The following is an 8,394-nucleotide window of genomic DNA, read 5'->3' as shown; positions in this document are numbered from 1 at the left end:
CTAGCCTACTGAGGCCCCCACCATAATTATCCCTGACATATCTGGACTGAGCTTCCAACTATTCACTCTCACCCAGTCAATAACTGATGTAAAACACTAATTCAGGGCCACCACCATTGCAACCGGACAGGATGAAAACGAGACATAGAGCTGGGTGTCACCAGCATATATGGCTCACACGGAGACCATACGTAGTTCAGTGACAGAGCCCCTGCTTTGTATGCAGAATGTCCGAGGTTTGATCCCCAGCATTTCCAGGTAGGAGGGGAAAAGCTCTTGCCTGAAATCTGGAGAGCCACTGCCAGTCAGTGTAAACAACACTGGGCTAGATGGACTCAGCATAAGGCAGCTTCCTATTGCACCCCATCACTCTGGGTGACTTCAAGCAGTTACATATAGATGTTAAAAGGCAAGGGAGGCAAAACTGCATCCTGACATACCACATAAGACAAATCCTATGGGAAAGAACAATAATCTTCCAGTGTTCTCTTCTAGAACCTACTTGCCTGGAAAGAGCAAACTACTGAACAGCGCCCCCAACTCCTAACTATTGGGGGAGATCCAGAAGGATGTCGTGATCGTGGGTCTGCAAATGTTGGCTCAGCTTACTAGCCAGTCATTATTTGTGGTCATTACCAATCCCCTCCCCTCACTTAAGTCCTCTTGCATGCACATGGCTTAGGAGAGAAGTGGGATAATTTCTCATTTGTGCAAGGGGTGGAAAAGCTAAGAACTTGTGGGAGTCTCTCTTGCTGATCAGAAAAGCCTCCCGCTATTTCTTATCTGCTCAAAAGCAGCCATGGTAGGGATCTGTCTGGTGTTGCATGTCTTGCTTGCTGGAGGGGTGGGTACATTCACCCCTGGCTAGCTGGCGACTATCACAGTTCATGGTATTTTATTTATTTATTACATTTATATCCCGCCTTTTTTCCTCTTGCAAGGAACCCAAGGCGGCTTACATGATCCTCCTCCTCTCTGTTTTATCTTCACAACAACAGCCCTGTGAGATAGATTGGGCTGAGAGTCTGTGACTGGCCCAAAGTCACCCAGTGAGCTTCCATGGCCAAGTGGGGACTAGAACCCGGATCTCCTGGCTCCCAGTCCAACACTCTTGCCACTACACCAAACTGGCTCCTATTGAAAGCTGAGAATAAATAGGGACATTGTCTTTCCCCCCACGAGGCTGGTACTAGGGTCCCAGCACTCTGGCAGGACCCACTGCTGACACCTATCCAAGGGGCCCCCTTTAAATGTGGTGCTCCAACAGGTGATGCCCCGTAAGAGGCATTGTGGGAAATTACAATGGCAGTTGCCCAGTGCTGATCAGAGTGTTGCTGCCACTACTACTGCAACTCAGACCAACATAGGACGGGCCTCACCAGAAAATGAGGCAGAAAATGTCTTTGTTTCTGGGAATGTAAATACATCATCATTTTTAGAAACAAAGAGTCCTGCTGGATCAGACCAAGCGTTCATCTAGTCCAGTCTAGTTCCGTTCACACAGTGGCCAGCCAGCTGTCGACCAGGAACCTACAAGTAGGACATGAGTGCAATAGCACCCTCCCATTTGTGTTCATAGGGGGCCGCGGTGGCTTAGTGGTTAAGATGCTGAACTGCAGACCAGAAGGTCGGCAGGACAGCAGTTCGAGACCCAAGTGCCACGTGACGGAGTGAGCTCCTGTCTTCAGTCCCAGCTCCTGCCAACCTAGCAGTTCGAAAGCAAGAAATTGCAAGTAGATAAATAGGTACCGCCTCGGCGGGAAAGGTAACAGCGTTCCGTGCACCTCGGTGTTCAGTCATGCCGGCCACATGACCACGGAAGCATCTTCGGACAGCGCTGGCTCTTCGGCTTAGAAACGGGGATGAGCATCACACCCTAGAGTCGGACACAACTGGTTGGGGACACCTTTACCTTTACCTTTTTATTTGTGTTCATAGGCATACTCTTACTCATATGCATGGGCGGCCTATCTCTGAAATGCAAATGTAGGAACTGATAGGGAACTAACCATGCTGTCTAGGGGGACAGAGTCTGCCCCACCAGGCTTTTGTGCTTGGTAATAAGTGTTGCTATCATTTCCCAATCTGCTGATTATTCAAGTATTTATTGCATCAGAAGGCAAATGAGATGTCTCTTTGCTTCTTCTTGGAGCAGTTGGCATAGGATGGAAGATGTTCCTGAGCAGGATGGAACATTCATGGCAATCTCAGGGCATTTAAGAAAAGTATGGAATGAATTGTATTTGTTTATTCATGTAATGGCTGGGTTTAGAAGAAATTGGATTACTCTTTGGATCAGGGCGAAAATGGGAGAGAGAGAAATACCTCATTTTGGTCTTTTTTTTTCATCAGATGAGAGGAAATAGATTAGTGTACAGAACACCACCTGCAATAAGATAACTGCATTCTCTTTTTTCTCCCCCCCCCACTCTTAAGGGGTTGGTGGTGGAATTTCATGAAAAAAATGGGTGGGGAGGGGAAGGTTTAACCCCCCCTTCCCAGAGTGTCATGGTCCCAATACAAATTGAGGCCATGCACACTTACATAGAGGTAATCAAAACTCGCATGAACCATGTGCGCTAGACTGGCCCTTAGTCTAATGTTATGTGTATGCTGTTAATTAGCCAGTGTGGTGTAGTGGCTAGAGCGTTGGACTGGGAGTCGGGAGATCCGGGTTCTAGTCCCAGCTCAGCCATGGAAGCTCACTGGGTGACTTTGGGCCAGTCACAGACTTTCAGCCCAACCTACCTCACAGGGTTGTTGTTGTGGGGATAAAATGGAGAGGAGGAGGATTATATACGCCGCCTTGGGTTCCTTACGGAGGAAAAAAGGTGGGATATAAATGTAATAAGTCAATAAGTAATAAGTCAAGTCAATTATGCAGCAGAATTATGCACTCACTTATTTGGAAAATGTGTAATTTCATTTGGCCAATGTGTGCCATTACACATTGGACAAATGAAATTAGACATTTTCCAAATGCTGTCTCAGAAAGCTGCACAGTACTTTTTGGTATAACTGATCCTGAGCAGTTCTTAGAATTCCCCCTGGTTTCCATGGAGTTTACTCCCTAATACATACATTAGGGCTGCCAGGCCTGGTGTTATGTGGGAAACACGATTGCAAACCCCATGTTGTCCTCATAATGCTGCTACCTCTGCTTCTGCCTCTGGGACTCCTGATCTGCCACATCACTGTGAGTGCTGCCTCTTTGTAGGACTAAGGCCCTGACTCAGCAGCTTTTCCCAGGATTGCCACCCCCTCCCAGCCCAATTGTGTCATCTTCCTGGGCTCCGGGCATAAAAGCTAGGCTCCTGCAGGGGCGGGACAGCCGCCACAGGGGTGACACCAAAGGGGTTTGCCCCTTTGGGGGAGCCACTTTGGGGGAACACGAGGGCAAGGGCCCTGCCCATTGTCAATGGAGGGATGGGGGCATGTTGGTTACACATCTATCTTTGGAGGGATGTGCTTCAAAGAAAGGGGAGATGAAGGGACACAGAGAGCAACCATCACAATTATACAGGGCAGAGGGAGATATGGTGGGGGGAGACAGTTGTTTGTTCAGGGGAGCGGAGACCATAACAGGGTCCTGGTTGTCCCAAAGCGGTCCCCCAATACAAATAACCTGGATAGCCTTGGCAGCAGTCCCCCTGGATTGAAAATACTGTTGGTGAATGCCAGGTCGGCGAATGGTAAGACAGCAGCCATCCAGGACTTGATCCTGGATGAGCATGCCGACCTGGCATGTATTACAGAGACCTGGTTGGATGAAGCTGGGAGTGTTGATCTATCTCAGCTTTGTCCCCCAGGGTTTTCTGTAGAACAGCAGGCTAGACCGGGGGGGGGGGGGCAGAGTTGCAGTGGTCTATCATGATGCTATTCCCCTCACCAGGTGCCCTGGCCCACAGTCTACTGGGTTTGAGTGCGTATACTTAGAAGTGGGTGCTCGGGACAGAATAGGGATTCTGTTGGTGTACCGCCCACCACGCTGCTCAACAGTTTCCCTTCCTGAGCTAGCCAGGGTGATCTCAGTGGTGGTGATGGAGTCCCCTCAGCTTGTTCTGCTGGGAGACTTCAACATCCATGCTGAGGCTGCCCTGTCGGGACTGGTTCAGGACTTCATGTCCTCAGTGACGACCTTGGTTCTGTCCCAAGTAGTTTCTGGCCCCACTCATACAGCAGGTCACACTCTAGACCTAGTTTTCTATGCTGAGCAGGATGATGGTGATCTGGGTGTGGAGGAACTTTCTGTTGTTCCATTGTCATGGACAGATCACTAACTGGTGGGGTTTAGACTCACTGGAACTCAGTGCCTCTGCAGGGGTGGGGGACCGATTAAGTTGGTCCGCCCCAGGAGGCTGATGGATCCGGATGGTTTCCTGATGGCTCTTGGGGATTTTCCTGCTGCCGCTTCGGTCGAAACCCTGGCTGATCTCTGGAATAGGGAAATGGCTAGGGCGGTGGACACACGAGCATCTCCTCTCACGGAGTGAAGCTAAACCAGCACCCTAGTTCTCTAGGGAACTGGCAGCAATGAAGCAAATGAGACAGAGACTAGAGCGATGTTGGCAGAAAACTCGGAATGAGTCCAATCGAACATGGGCTAGAGCTTATATGAAAGCCTACTCTGTGGCAGTGAGGGCAGCAAAGAAGTCTTTCTTTTCTGCCACTATTGCATCTGCAGGGAGCTGGCCAGCGGAGCTGTTTCGAGTGGCAAGGGCCTTCTACATCCTGGCCCATGTGATGAAAATTCTGACCACTTAACAGCCCGCTGTGAACAATTTGCCCAGCACTTTGCTGATAAAATCGCTTGGATTTGTTCTGACTTGGATGGTATAGTTGATGCAGATCTGGTAGATGTCACTTTGGCTCCTGCTTGTTCAGTGTTGATGGATTCTTTTCAATTTATGCAGCCTGAGGGTGTGGACAGGATCCTTGGAGCGGTGAGAGCCACCACATGTATGCTGGATCCTTGCCCCTCCTGGCTTATTAGAGGCCAGAGGAGGACTGGCTGAATGGACAACTGGAGTGGTTAATGCCTCTCTGCTTAAAAGAGGCAGTTGTGAGACCTCTGTCGAAGAAGCCTTCCCTGAATACCACCACACTAGATAACTATCGTCCAGTCTCTAGCATACCATTTTGGAGCAAGGTAGTAGAGCGTGTGGTGGCCTCCCAGCAACAGGGATTCCTGGATGAAATGGATTATCTTGATCCATTTCAACCTGGTTTCAGGCCTGGGTATGGGACAGAGAAAGCTTTGGTCACCTTGATGGATGACCTATGCTGGGAATTGGACAGGGGGAGTGCCTGTTAGTTCTGCTGGACCTCTCAGCAGCATTTAATAACATCGACCATGGTATTGTGGGACGCCTTGCTGGGATGGGACTTGGAGGTACTGTTTTACAGTGGCTCCATTCCTTCCTAGCAGGGTGAACTCAGAAGGTGGTGTTGCGGGGTGGCTGTTTGACTCCATGGCCATTAGCTTGTGGGGTCCCTCAGGGTTCTGTTCTGTCCCCCATGCTATTTAATATCTACATGAAACTGCTGGAGAGGTTGTCTGGAATTTTGGAGTTCGGTGCCACCAATATGCTGATGATGCCCAGCTCTACTACTCCTTTCCACCAGATTCCAAGGAAGCTGTTTCTGTCCTTAACGGGTATTTGGCTTCAGTAATGGGCTGGATGAGGGAGAACAAACTGAAACTTAATCCAGACAAGACAGAGGTGCTCCTGGTCAGTCAAAAGGCAGATCAGGGAATAGGGATTCAGCCTGTGTTGGATGGGGTTGCACTCCCCCTGAAGACTCAGGTTTGCAGTTTGGGGGTGCTCCTGGATTCAGCCCTAAGCCTGGATGCTCAGGTTTCAGCAGTGGCCAGGAGTGCCTTTGCACAGTTAAAATTAATGCACCAGCTGCGCCTGTTCCTGAAGATGTCTGATCTGGCCACGGTGACACATGCCTTAGTTACATCCTATTTGGATTACTGCAACGTGCTCTACGTGTGGCTGCCTATGAAGAGTGTTCAGAAACTGCAGTTGGTTCAAAGAGCTGCTGCCAGACTGTTGACTGGGGCTGGCTACAGGGAGCATACAACTCCCTTGTTAAAACAACTTCACTGGCTTCCAGTCTGTTTCCGGGCACAATTCAAAGTGCTGGCTTTCATATGGCTCCGGTCCAGGTTATCTGAAAGACCATATCCACCCTTATGAACCTGCCTGTGTTCTGAGATCTTCTGAGGAGGCCCTTCTCTCAGTCCCACCACTTTCACTGGCACATTTGGTGAGAACTCGGGAGAGGGCCTTCTCAGTAGCTGCCCCACGTCTGTGGAATACCCTTCCCAGGGAGGCTAGGATCGCTCCCTCCTTGATGTGTTTCCGGAGGCAGACTAAAACACTCTTGTTCCAGCAGGCCTTTGGGTCATAGAACCTGGGGCTAAGCTGCTAAAATTATTATTATTATTATTTATTGCATTTATACCTCGCCTTTTTTCCTCTTGCAAGGAACCCAAGGCGGTTTACATTATCCTCCTCCTCTCCATTTTATCCTCACAACAACAACCCTGTGAGGTGGGTTGGGCTGAGAGTGTGTGACTGGCCCAAAGTCACCCAGTGAGCTTTCATGGCTGAGTGGGGACTAGAACCCGGATCTCCCAGCTCCTAATCCAACACTCTTGCCACTACACCACACTGGCTCTTTTAAAATGCTGTTTTAAAATGCTGTTTTAATATAATTTTAATTGTATTGTTGTTTAATTATATTTTAACTTTGTATATTTTCATATGTTTTAATTGTATATGTTTTAATTTATGTAAGTTCCCTTGTGTCCCAGTACTGGGAAAAAGGCGGGGTATGTATGTATGTATGTATGTATAAATAAATAAATAAATAAAATATATAATGTAATGTGGAGCTGGAGCAGCCCTCGCAGGCAAGATTTGGCAGGCAGAAGCAGTTGCTTAACATTTACACGCACGCACACGCATGTGCATGCACACACACACACACACACAGAACTTTTCTCCTCCTAATCCCCCCATCCAATTGCTTTTCAAGGGGTTTTCTCCTCTGGAGAGGGCATTCGCAGTGTGAACTGGGCACAGGAGAGGTTCCATAACAAGCATGATAAGGCAAATAAATAAGTGTGACCCTTTGGAACATATTGGAGATGACACATTTCGTAAAAGTTAAGCCTAACCTTTCATTTCAATACCCAGAGCTTTGTGTATGTTTATCTCATGTTAACATGTGATTTAAATTTATAATCTACTACCTTATCAGATTAGTGGAATTGGAATGTTTTCAGAGGCCCCAAGGGAAGCTGTGGTTTATCTGACTGCCCCCTCTACTAAGGAAGGACTCAGTAGTTTTATTAATCCTTTCTTCTTTGCAACTGATATAGTGAGCTCTTCTTCCCTGTTCCACATAATTGCTTTAACTTACACTTTAAAAAGGGAAAACAGTAGTGGCAGGGCGTATGAAGTGTGCCCCTCTAACTGCTGTGCAAAATATTCAATTAATAGATTATATTCCTCCAAAACAAACTTCCATCTGTCAGAGGCTTCCATCCTAACTATAACTACTTCCAAGTAAATCTTATTTAACACAATGAAATCTGTTTCCAAGTAGCCATGGTTACCATCAGGGTATTTGCACATTATGACTCAGTACATAATGTAAGTTCATAGAATTAAAAAAAACACGTCACAAGTTACTTTGGGTGGATGCAGGTTGAGCTTTTTTAACTGCCTGTCAGAGCGTTCCAGGACAATTTTCTGAGAAGATAAATATGAGATTCCCCCCCCCCCTTTGAAGATGGCAGAGATGCTGTCAGTGATGACTTGTTTATGCAGTGATATATCAAGCTATGTTTTAGTAAAGTAGTTTATTCAGAATTTTGAACTGGAACCAACTCTGCATGGTTCTATTGGTTGTCCCAGGATCCATTAACTACACTCCTTGCTCACAATAATAGATTATTAATATGCAGGTAAGAGTTTCCTTGCATTCATTTCTGAGCTTCACTTGCAACTACCTAAGAGAATGACCATGCTATAATTGTTATTGTATATACAATCAGATATCCTGAGATTAGTTTTCAGTATTTGAACTTCCATTAAAAGAGTATTGAAATGGATGCAGGAAGTTTGAGGTGATGTCAAGAGTGCTTATATTTTAGTTTAGTGGAGTGATTTAACCTGATGGCTGGCATTGCCTCACGAATCTCAGCAGATGTACATTTGTGTGGATGATCTGTGATAAGCCCTTATAACAGAAGTGGGGAACCTCTTTCAGCCCAAGGGGCACATTGGCTCTGGGGCAGCATATTGGGGGCTGCATGCCAGCAGTGGGCGGGGCCAGAGCCAAAAATGGGCAGGGCCACCCCTATTCATTACATGC

Source organism: Heloderma suspectum, chromosome 1, assembly GCF_057233095.1.
Source record: "Heloderma suspectum isolate Gila_16-S chromosome 1, 16-S_ref, whole genome shotgun sequence".
Classification (NCBI taxonomy): Eukaryota; Metazoa; Chordata; class Lepidosauria; order Squamata; family Helodermatidae; genus Heloderma; species Heloderma suspectum.
The sequence above is the reverse complement of the archived record's forward strand: the minus strand, read 5'-3'. Positions refer to the sequence as shown.